Below are 11,795 nucleotides of genomic sequence, written 5' to 3' on the forward strand. Positions count from 1 at the left end.
CACTTCTCCGATGTGTTTTTTCTGTTACCTAATTTTTGGACAGAATGAGGCTCAGTGTTTTTGCAGTTTTGATTGGCAACATGTAACGTGATAATATACAGTAAGACTTTTTCACCGACTCTGTGTTGACTTTGAAGTGTATAGCCAGAGACTGAAGGTCAAGATCACTGGCAGCTTTCATTGGCCACTGAAAGGCCAGTCAAAGTTTGTTTTCTTCATCGTCACGTTTCGAGTTGTGGAAATGTCAACACAATAACAGACCGGGTGAGTAAACTCTCAAACATATTTTTAAAGAGCAAATTCCGCAAACTTGAAATATTTCACATACTTTTGAAAATCCAGCGTTTAGTTTATCCTGATTAGTGCGGTCACAGTTGTCTTTGTCTTTGACACAGTGGCTTTCTTCTTCCATGAGGGGATTTGGCGATATGGTATGTTTGTTTCCAGGCGGAACGTTAAAGAATGCGACACACGTCTCACCAATCCAATAATGAATTCAACATTCTTGAAGTGTTTCAAGTAGAATAATGCGTTATTATGTCCCGACTGGATGCAGTCAACACATGGCTCATTCGTAATTGTTTTTGTCTTGTCTTACACTGGATGGCTGGCCAATCAGAGCACACCTTGCTTTTCTGACTGTGTCTCGGTTTCCATCTGGTTTGTATCCTCCACTTTCACTTTATCCTGACAGCATTTCCATTGTGTTGTGTTCAGTGTAATTGTTTTTGTATTACTGTCAATCAGCTTCCATGGGCATCTTAATACACAGTATGGGTTACTGACAGTCAACTTGTGAGTTTCTGTTGATACGAGAAGACATCTGTATGATGACTACAGGGACTTCACAGGCAGATGAACATCAGCTTGAGTATTTCAGACAGGTATCAGATAGATGCCAAGATCACCTGCATTCTGACACACAACACTCAATCTTTATGGTGTCAGTCTCAGCCTGTCTGTGTGTTCTGAGACTAGTAGGGCATTTATGAATATTTCCTATTCATCATGGCACTGCTCTTAATCTGGGCTGGACAATACAACTAAAATCTGAGAAATATGAAAACACAATATAAGAGAGCACAGGATAACCCAATATTATTATTATAACTAGATAAAAGCTATTGACAATAGATGTTTTTTTTAAAGCAGGGACTACATAAGCAGGGAATGATTTGATGGTGCTTAATTATGTAGAGATTTAAAAACAAAAGTTAAAAATGTAAAAACAATTCAAAATTTGATTAAAAGCGATTTTAGTGAACTAAGGATCGGTGAGATGTGATCGAACGTCTGTCTGCTTGTCCTTGTAGCAGCGTTTTAAACCAACTGTATAGGTGAATTAAATAGGACTGGCTTATACTATAATATAGGGAATTACAGTAGTCTATATGAGAAACAAGTGAATAATCTGTTCAAACTGTTTTACAGAAAGTAGATATTTGATTTTCATTAAACACCGTAAATGGAAAAAGCTTGATTTGACCACTGCACTAATTAGTTTTTAAAAACTCAGGCTAAGGTAAAGAAAACACCAAGATTTTTGGCACAAGGTATAATCTAAGAAGAGAGATTGCAAGTAATGGGCGCAGTCCTCATGTACTTTAAACCAAACAAAATGATTTAAGTTATTTTTTTTTCATTTAACACTAGAGGATTCTGCTTTAACCATAGCAGACATGCCATGTTTCTCAAATATAGCACCCATCAGTAGCACATATAAAGAAAATAAAACTGGGGCATGAATTGAATATGTATGTTTAGAATATGTAAATCAGATGTTTGTACACAGCAAATGCTTTCCCGATGAAGATATCTTTAATAGATAACTTGCAGACAGGCATGTGCTATCTGGGATTATTACAAAAACATAAAAGATCACTATCTCTGAGATTCTCTTGAAAAATAGATCGTAGACCTCTTTATCTTGATATAAAATCGACAGATCACCCAACCCTTCATGCACGGTAAAACCCTAACAAACCCAAACAGATTGTCTATCACACAACGCATCTAACCAGCGGTATGCAGAATCTACAATTTCTGTAGAACTGCATAGATATATTATATCTATACGTCTGAACAATGTCAGACAGATTCGGTTACAGAGAAACAGTTCTAGCCAAATGGTCTCTGAGATCATCAGGATCATCAGGAAGTATATTTTGTTGTGAATGTGAGACAGACAGCTCTACCCTGTGTATTTGAACTTTGATATCAAATCGACAGTCTACTCCTGTGAAACAATTAGAAGATAGTAAGATAATAACAAGAAAATAGTAATTTTAAATATTATTTCACAATTCTGTTTTCAGCAAACTGGAGCAGGAATTGATCCCTGTGACACTCCACATGCAAGTGGGCATGAGGACGAAACACTAAATCTTCTATTTGTTAGAAAAGATTGAAACCATTTTAACATCATGCTCTGTTACCCAACACAGCTCTCTAACCTGGAAACAGGGTATTGTAATGGACCGTATCAAATGCAGAACTTAAAAATAAAAGCACCAAAGCCACAGCATTGCCTTTATCAGTTCTTAGTATCAGTACTCTTGTTTCTTTTCTTCTCTTTTTTCCTCCTGTCTCGTCAAATCTCACTTCATCTAGTTTCTTTTGTTTATGAAATTGTTTTGGCCTTGCTTTTTGAAATAGACAATTATTTTACAAAAGATTGACAAATGACTATTTAATGCAAGACATGCTTTGTACAGATATTTTGAGTATGTTGGTGTGTGTGCTCAGTGTTTACCTGTCAGAACGTGACTGTACCTGAGTACGCTTGCATAGAGGCAGTGCATCTGCGAGCACAAACACATGTATTCTGCAGGCCCCTTTGAAGCTTCCTGAAGCCCCCAGCACATGTGCATCAGGACTCAGATCTCTCAGTAGGCCACATATTTCATTGCTTGTGGCTCTGTGTATTAAAGTCTGTGTCATGTCATATCTTATCTGCAGTGTCAGCATAGCACACAAGTATGAATCCAGATAAGTAATAAACTTTGTTAAAATTGATAGTTGTGTAGAGAGACAAGAGAGCCAAGAGAGCCAAGTATGGTGACTCAAACTCAGAATTTGTGCTCTGCATTTAACTAATCCAAAGTGCACTCTCACAGCAGTGAACACACACAATATTGTATGTTAGGTTTAGTGAAGGAATGGATTTAACTTACAACAAAGTACCATGCTTTTGGTGACACCATGTGATGGCATCAGATGGTAATGTATGACTTTTTTATTTGAACACCATTCTGAATATTGGCATTATTCAAATATCATGGCTTTAGCAAATTTGCCATTGAGTTCCCAAGGTTTCCAAATAACACAGTACAAAGTACCATGCAAAGAACAACTGATAGCATCACTGTATCATGGTACCACCAGAACTTTTGTGTAAGGATTGGCGAAGTAATGCTACTCCAGCATCTGGGTAAAAATGTGCAAGGGTAGAAAGACAAAAACAGTTTATTTGTGATACAGAATCACAGTTGAATCCCTGTAATCAATGTTGATTCAGATAAGGAGTATCAACAATCATTGACATGATTTTAGCAAAGATCTCAAAGGATGCAAGGTTTGAATGTGTGATTAAAGAAAAGGGGTTTGAATGAAACTCGATGTTAGAGTTCAACCAAAAATGAAAATTCTGTCATTGTTCTGACAACCAAACAGTTGTTGGTCCCCACTGACTTCCGTAGTATAGTAAAATACTATGCCTGTTAGGAGGACCCAGAATTATAATAATTTAGACAGTATAGTACACAGGATGAAAACTTGATTAAGACAGTTGACAGTTCTCACTATATCTCCACTTGCCTGTTATTGGAACCTTTCGCTCACGGAATAAGTTAATAATGACTGATTGCATCCCAAATTACACAATTTGCTTTAGAAATGTCACTCATTGCATCATTTGCATAGTTAATAATTGTAACGAGTGGGGTGGGGCCGAGGGACGTGGGAACAAGGAGTGAGGCCGGTGTAATGATTGGAGATGAGCTACACCTGCGACCCACCACCGGTCTCGAGTCCCACGTAGGAGATCTAAGAAGGATATAAAACTGGAGCAACAACAGTGAAGGACGAGAGAGGACCAGGCCTGGGCTTCATTTTATGTTTTGCTTTTTATTTGTGCGCATCAGTCGTCCGTGAGGGGCTGTTGCGCTGTTTTGTGTTTATTTTTAAATTAAAGTCTTCATTTGATTGTCGGCCGGTTCCCGCCTCCTTCTGCCCGATGATTATGGAGTCTTTATCTTTACAATAATGCTAATTTTCTTTGTCACTCTTGCTTTGTGACATGGTTCTCCATTATGCTAGAAAATGCATGGATCACCACCAATTTGCTCATGGATCATTGGAAGAAGTCACTCTTGCAGGACGTTTTAATACCATTCTTTATTCATGGGAGGGTTTTTGGGCAGAATTGTGAGCCCACTCCATTGCTTGAAAAGCATCCCAACACATGGATGGTCTCAGTGTGACGACTGGTGAAGGAGGAGCTGGAAGCAAGTGCGAGTTTAAACAAAGTTTTAATGAGAGGTGGTAAACAATCAAACTGGAACACAAACAACGCTGGCAAGGAGATACTGTCCGAGATGGTGGAGGGAAGTGATGAGTCCAGATGGAGGTGGTAAGTTGGCAGCAGGAGAGGGTGGCACAGGAACTGCGGGGAAGCGAGCTGAAGGTAAGTCGTGATGCTTGTGGTGGTTGCGAAGAGTGGATGAGGTTCCGGGGAAAGACATGGACATCCAAAATGCAGAACACAACAGAAAACAAAGCACGGTTAACAAACATGAAACAACACTCTCACAAACACAAGACGTGAGACAAGCCATTATATAGAGAGAATAATGAGTGACAGGTGCTGCTGATGACAATTAACGGAGATGCCCACAAACTAATCAGTGCAGACGCGTAACACAGACTTCACCCACAAAGTGCAAAACCCAGAGATCGCGGTTTACCAACCGTGACACTCAGGATGTTTCACTGTTGGCACAACGCAGGACTCATGGTAGTGTTCACCTGTTCTTCTCAGAAAATTTGATTTTCCAGTAGTCCCAAACAGTTGGAAGGGAGCTTCATTAGAGAAAATAACTTTGCATCAGTCTTCTGCTGTTCAATTCTTGTACTTCCTGCAGAATTTCAGTCAGTCGTTTTTCTTGGAGAGAAGTGGCTTTTTTTGCTGCCCTTCTTGACACTAGGTCATTGTCCAAAAGTCTTGGCCTCACTGTGCGTGCAGATGTTCTCACACCAACCTGCTGCCATTCCTGAGCAAGCTCTGCACTGCTGGCGAGGAGACCGTCCTGGCACTTGCTCGACACTCTGAGACGTCCTGAAGACTTCTTCACTGCAGTCGAACCCTTCTCTTTGAAGTTCATGATGATCGGGTAAATGGTTCTTTCAGTTTCAGCATTCTTTGTGCATGAGCGTTTGCTCATCTGCAAAACATCTATAGGATGTTTCCTATGAGATGTCAACTATACATTTAGAAAATGTATTTAAAATGGTTTATGATTTAGAATATGTAAAACTGACCTCATTAAGATGTCTATCAGATGTTTGTACACAGCAGATGCTTTCTGGATGAAGCGATCTTTCATAGATAACTTGCAGACATACGTGTGCTATCTGGGATTATTACAAAAACATAAAAGATCACTATCTCTACAGTTCACTTGAAAAGTAGATTGTGGATGTCTTCAAGATTGATCTTAATATAAAATCCTCCAATCATCCAGTCCTACGTGCACGGTAAAACCCAAACAACCTGAACCTAAACAGATTGTCTATCACACTGCATCTAACAGCGGTTTGCAGAATCTCCCATTCACCAGAACTGCACATATTATATCTATACGTCGGCACAATGCCAGACAGATTCAGTTAAAGCGAAACCAAGTTACCCAAATGGTCTCTGAGATCATCAGGATCATCAGGAGGCATATTTTGTCTTGCACGTATGTGACACTGACAGGTCTACCCTGTGAATCTGATCACGTGTACATGCATTACAGAACAATTCTGTCACTGAAAAAAATGTAAATAAGTTATTATCGATTATGGAAAGTCTGGAAGAGGGATAAAACAATAAAATGTATACTGTAATTTTATATTACAATAGAAAATAGTTATTTTAAATAATACAAATATTTCACAATAATACTGTTTTAATGTTTTTTATCAAATAAATGCAGCCTCGGCGAGCATAAAAGACTTAATTAAAGAATGAATGAGTTGATCCAAACATTTCCAAAGCAATTTAGATGTGATTAATAGATCAATAGAAAAAAAAAAAAAAACTAAGTCTGTTACTTTTATTCAAAATGATCTAGTGGGACATAATAGTGCTCAATTATCATCTTCTGTTGTCATCAAAGTAAGCATAGCTTTGCTGTTACTCACCATACCTTGCAAAGACTGTATGAATCTATGATCTCGTGAGATATGAGGTCATGAACCCAGGCCCATCTTTTAATTATGGAGTTCAACCGTAACGATGCATGTTCATTCACAGAACCAGAGGAACTCACAGCATTCCTTTAAGCCATGGATTTTATCCATTTCATGATTAGGTGATTTCATTTAAATCATTGGTGCCTATCTTTTGCCTACAGTCAGTTACTCAGAAATCCCAATGACAAGATGCTACAAATCCACAAATGATAAGAATTTTTAATCAATATTTATTTTCTTTTCATTTATTAAGTATGAGAAAACCATATAGTACTATTCTATCTTTAAATGCATGCATGCAGTCATGGTGTTATTTTGCTTGTGTTTTCCTCTCAGTGGTGTGTTTACAGAGCAAAATCAGGGTGCAACTATCAATGAATTAAAGGACAAAGGGTAATAGAATATGCAAACATATACAAACACATGCAATCATATCCACACAGAAATGACAATGTCTTATTATGTCACAAACATTGCTTTGTGACTGCTTTTATCCTTACAGTGTGTTCAGTTCAATACACGTTTATTTGTATAAAGCTTTTCACAATACAAATCGTTGCAAAGCAGCTTCACGGAAAATTAAAGTTTCTACATTAAATTTAGGAGTAGCTTATGCAAAACATCAGCAGCTGTGAAAGTATCTAGGGATCGTAAGCATAAATGCTGCCCACTTCTGGTGAACGTTTCTGGTGCAGAGGCTTTGGCATTTGCCATAGACTAGAATGATGTCAGATTTATTTGTATAGCGCTTTTCTCAAAACACATAGTTTCACAGCAGCTAGAAAATCATAATGTTAACTTTCATGATATACAAATATAGTTTGAATTTAAGTTAAAGGAATAGCTCATCCAAAAATTGTAAAAATGTGCAGAAAACTTGAATGAATCTGATGCTGGTTAGTAGACACTACAAACTGTTGTGTAGATATAGAGTTGCATTGAACAATCAGATTCGGGACAGCAGACTTTTGCTTATCTGGATCTTTTAATCTGATACAACACCGAAAACAGGCAGCCTCCGAGTAAATTGCCCTTATTGTTGTCTTCCAAAAAATGTAATCAGAAAATGTACACAGTTCAGCATGTGCTTTCAGTTTCACGTTCAGAACAAAAAATACAAACATAATTTGAAAAAGGGGTAAAATGGCAAAGAGTGATAACACAGGTAAGCTAAATAACACTACACACATGAATTGGGATGGAAATATGAATATAAGGGTTACAATAAAGATTAAATCAGATTATCAGCGTTTGAAAAGAAACCTGGTGTTCCTCTCCCATGCAGTTACAAAGCAAAAGAGAAGAGGAAGAGACAAAACAGAACACCACAACAATTAAAGGGAAAACACTCATATTTCAATATTAATATTAACATTAACACGTATTTAACAGTACATACAGTAATTTATATTCTTGTTACACTCAGGCTATTCATAATGTAGATGAGTTTTTTTCTTCTTCAGAACAGATTTGGAGAAATTTAGCATTACATCACTTGCTCACCAGTGGATCCTCTTCAGTGAATGGGTGCCACTAACATATTTGTTTAGAAATGTATTGGACAGGTTTCCATGTAAGCAGTACGATCTGTGTATATTTCTCTCCTGATTCAGACTAGATGACATTTACACTGGGAAAATTTATATTTTTAATAGAGGATTTGTATTTTAGCTGAAAGCAAGGGTTTGAAGTTACTGTAAGATAAAAAATTGATTTGTTATGAACAAACATGCAGCTTTTCGCTTCACAAGACATGATTGATAGACTGGAGTCGCGTGGGTTACTTGTGGATGTTGTGATGTTTTTATCAGCTGTTTTGGACTCTCATTCTCACGGCACCCATTCACTGCAGAGGATCCATTGGTGAGCGAGGGATATAATGCAAAATCACAGTATCACTGTATCCCTAGCTACAGACCACTTATCAACGATATAAGTCACGCACACGCTGCTCTGTTTGTGTCCACCTGTTTGTGTCTACTTCTGTCTATACTCGTGTGTTTGGCATACCTGTCATGGTATGTTCTTTGCAATACATGCTAGGGTTGAACATGGGATTAGATAAAGTCCATGGAGCTATTTTGCAGACATTCCTCTGTAAGATTTTTCCGGTCTCTTTGTTCATAAACATCTGTTGATTGTTATACCTGTCATGGTATGTTCTTTGCAATAAATGCTGGGTTGAATAGGACAAGATAAAGTCCAAGGAGCTATTATGCAGACCTTCCTCTGTAAGAATTTTCCATTCTCTGTTCGTAAACATCTGTTATTCATCATATTTACAGGTTGTGATTCAGTGGAGCCAGAAAAAAGGGCTTCCCCCATCCAGCAACTAGCTGTGGGGGCGGGACTTCAGTTTAGACATCATCTAATTGGACAATCATTAAAATGTCAATCATCACACTGATAAGCATTCCACTTTGATTTTAAAATTTTTATTACACTCTTTTACTAATTTCTTGTTAGTTTACTATTTTAACGGACTATTTAATTATTTCCTTTCTGTAATTAATTTTCTAAAGTATACAGGGTCACACACACTCAACTCAACCATGGAGAAATATTCTATAATAATAATTGCAGAGAAACCACCACTCTAAAGGATTTATAGTTATGATAAGATATTATCAGATTTGAAAATGTGAATCAGTCTTATTTTAAAAATATTTATTAATGTACCGTGTGATATAAAAACTTTGCAAACATTTCAGTTACAACATGACTCTCTTCAGTGGCAATTGTTTTATGAGCAAATATGAACATGTATTTTCCCTCTTTTTGAATATTTAGGGCCTGAAGGGTGTGATGTTGTGGCTCTCTGTCCCAGGAGACCCGGGTTGCCCTGGAGAAGTGGGCGAAAAAGGAGAACCAGGAAAACAAGGACCTAAAGGGTTACAAGGTCCAAAAGGTACAATGCCACAAATACAATGCTCTGATTTTCTCTTAAATGTTATGATTTCATCTTGTATCTTGTAATTGCAGGTAAATGCGGAGCCTGTGATGCTTTTCAGACAATTTGAACATTTGGACAAATTTAGCAGATTATAGGATTTTTAAAGAACAAAACCAAACAAAAATAAAAGATTCCCTCTCCTGTCCATCACTTATAAATGTGTTTTTCTCAAATCAGGTCAAATCAGAATTTGGGGTGGCTTCAGTTCAGCTACTTCTCAAAAATATTTACATTTTTAGTTAATTATAAATGACTTTTATATGTGGGAATAATACTTGTAGGCCATTAGATTTTTTTTTTCTGGTTAGATTTAAGCATGCATTGAGAAAAAGAGGATCAATAATTAATGAGTTAATTTAGTAATTAATTTAGTATTTAAAACAGAAACAAAATAGTTAACCTACTTATTTGTTTTAACATAAATCCTTCAAGGAATTCACTAAATGTCCTGATTCAAATACAATAGATCCCTGCTTAATTATTTTGGATGTGTCTGAAGTGATTTGTGCAGCTGAAAGTGTAAGGTGTGCATATTATTTGGACTATGATTTTCTTTATTATACAAATAATATACAAATGCTTGATTAAACAAAAATATACAAATGCTTTATTATACAAATACATAGCTCTGCTTGCTATTGGAACTTTATTCAAAAAAAGAATCAAAATAAATTTTCAAAGCTTATTTGAAAATGTTTTGGTGATGAGGTTTTGCTTGTCTTTTTTCTTGTACTAAATGAGTTAAAGCAGAATTGGCTAAAAGTGTGATTTATGTGTGCATATGAATCACACATACTGTTTTGTGCTTTCATAATTGAAAAATAATAGAAGTTTAGTGATTAGTGAAGTTTAGTACAGTCTCTTTTTTGACTGCAGTGTTTAATAGCTCGAGTAATGTATAACTGAAAATGTTGTAATGGTTTAAAAAAAAAAAACTGATTATTTCCAACCCATTCTCACTCCAAAGGCGTCAAAAACCGAAGCATGGTCAAGCGCCCCTAGCGTCACTTTTATGACGCCAAATGTGCCTCTCGGCGTCGAATATCGAAGCACTACGACCTTCATTGCTTTCAATGGGAAACTTTTGGCGTCAGAATTCGACACGAGGACATGAGATGTTTATCGCTATGAAATCACGTTCAAGAAGTCTCAGCACACATCGCGATACTTGCTATCAGTTCCACAGTTTGGGTGAGTAGTCGTAAATACGCTCTTTTAATGCCTTTTATAAAATGTATTCTGTCTTATTTATTAATCAGATTAGTGCCATATGTTTAATCGCTGTATTATATCGGTCATCCGCGGCTGTCTTTGAGTTTCATTGCGTTTAAATAAATGAACACAGCTGCTAATTAGTCTGATTAAACTCTATCTGTCACCTGACGTGCATTAGACCTTCGATCCGTTTTATATTATTATTAATTTCAGGATTAATGATGTAAGTTGTATTTGTAGTAAAATCATGGTAATCACGACACTTACAATAGTAATAAATGAAATGTGAAGTTAAAACACAGTAAACTGGACATTAGTAACTGTAACTGTAGTTTTACTATGGTATATTAATAATCAATACAACAATACAATAATCACCAAACCAGCTATGTTTGTATCACTGTAATGTTAGTGTTTTTATGTGCTTTTATATGACAGATATCACAGTAATCATATGTTCTGTAGCATGCTTTTAATACATTTTAATGTAAATCCAAAAAAAAAAAAAAATCAAATTAAAAATAAATAATAAAACATGCATTTTTCCATCTTGCAGTTCTTTCATATCAGTTTATATATATATATATATATATATATATATATATATATATATATATATATATATATATATATATATATATATATATATATATTTATTATATCTAAATATTTTGCTCACAGATCATTATTAACATTCTGTATATAATTCAATTTTATTTACTCTCCCCTTTTTATTATTTTTATTTTTATTTTTAGCTGAAAAGACGTAAAGGCAGTCAGCCCAGTGGTGTTTCTGGAGAGGGTTTCCTTCAGAAATGGAGAAGACAGAAAGCTGCGGAGGCAGATATATGCAGCAGTAAGTCTGTGATAGTTTGTCTCTTTTATCAAACATTCCTGCTGTTATAATTTGTACAGCATTTGTTGTTTCTTAAACTGTTGCACTGTCCAAATACCCACACTTGCCATCTTTGCACTTGACCACTTGATTACTTATTTGAAGTCTTTCCTGTATTTGGCCTAGTGTTCGAGTGAGCATGATGACCACAAGTGTGTGTCGAACTTTTCATGACCTGATGACTGTGTTTCCCAATCCTGATCCTGGAGAACCCCAGCACTGCACGGTTTTGGTGTCTCTCTTATCTGCCTTGGAGTCTTCACTGATGAGCTGATG

General features: G+C 36.3%; 1 long non-coding RNA gene across 1 annotated transcript; it reads left to right on the forward strand.

Annotated features, from left to right (window-relative positions):
- The first annotated feature begins 357 nt into the window (after nt 1-357).
- On the forward strand, nt 358-2,454 carry LOC128028975 (uncharacterized). Its single transcript, XR_008187278.1, has 3 exons — nt 358-660; nt 748-884; nt 2,316-2,454. It is a non-coding gene; the product is annotated as an uncharacterized LOC128028975 (long non-coding RNA).
- The last annotated feature ends 9,341 nt before the right edge of the window (nt 2,455-11,795 follow it).

This window comes from Carassius gibelio, chromosome A15 (genome assembly GCF_023724105.1).
Source record: "Carassius gibelio isolate Cgi1373 ecotype wild population from Czech Republic chromosome A15, carGib1.2-hapl.c, whole genome shotgun sequence".
Lineage (NCBI taxonomy): Eukaryota > Metazoa > Chordata > Actinopteri > Cypriniformes > Cyprinidae > Carassius > Carassius gibelio.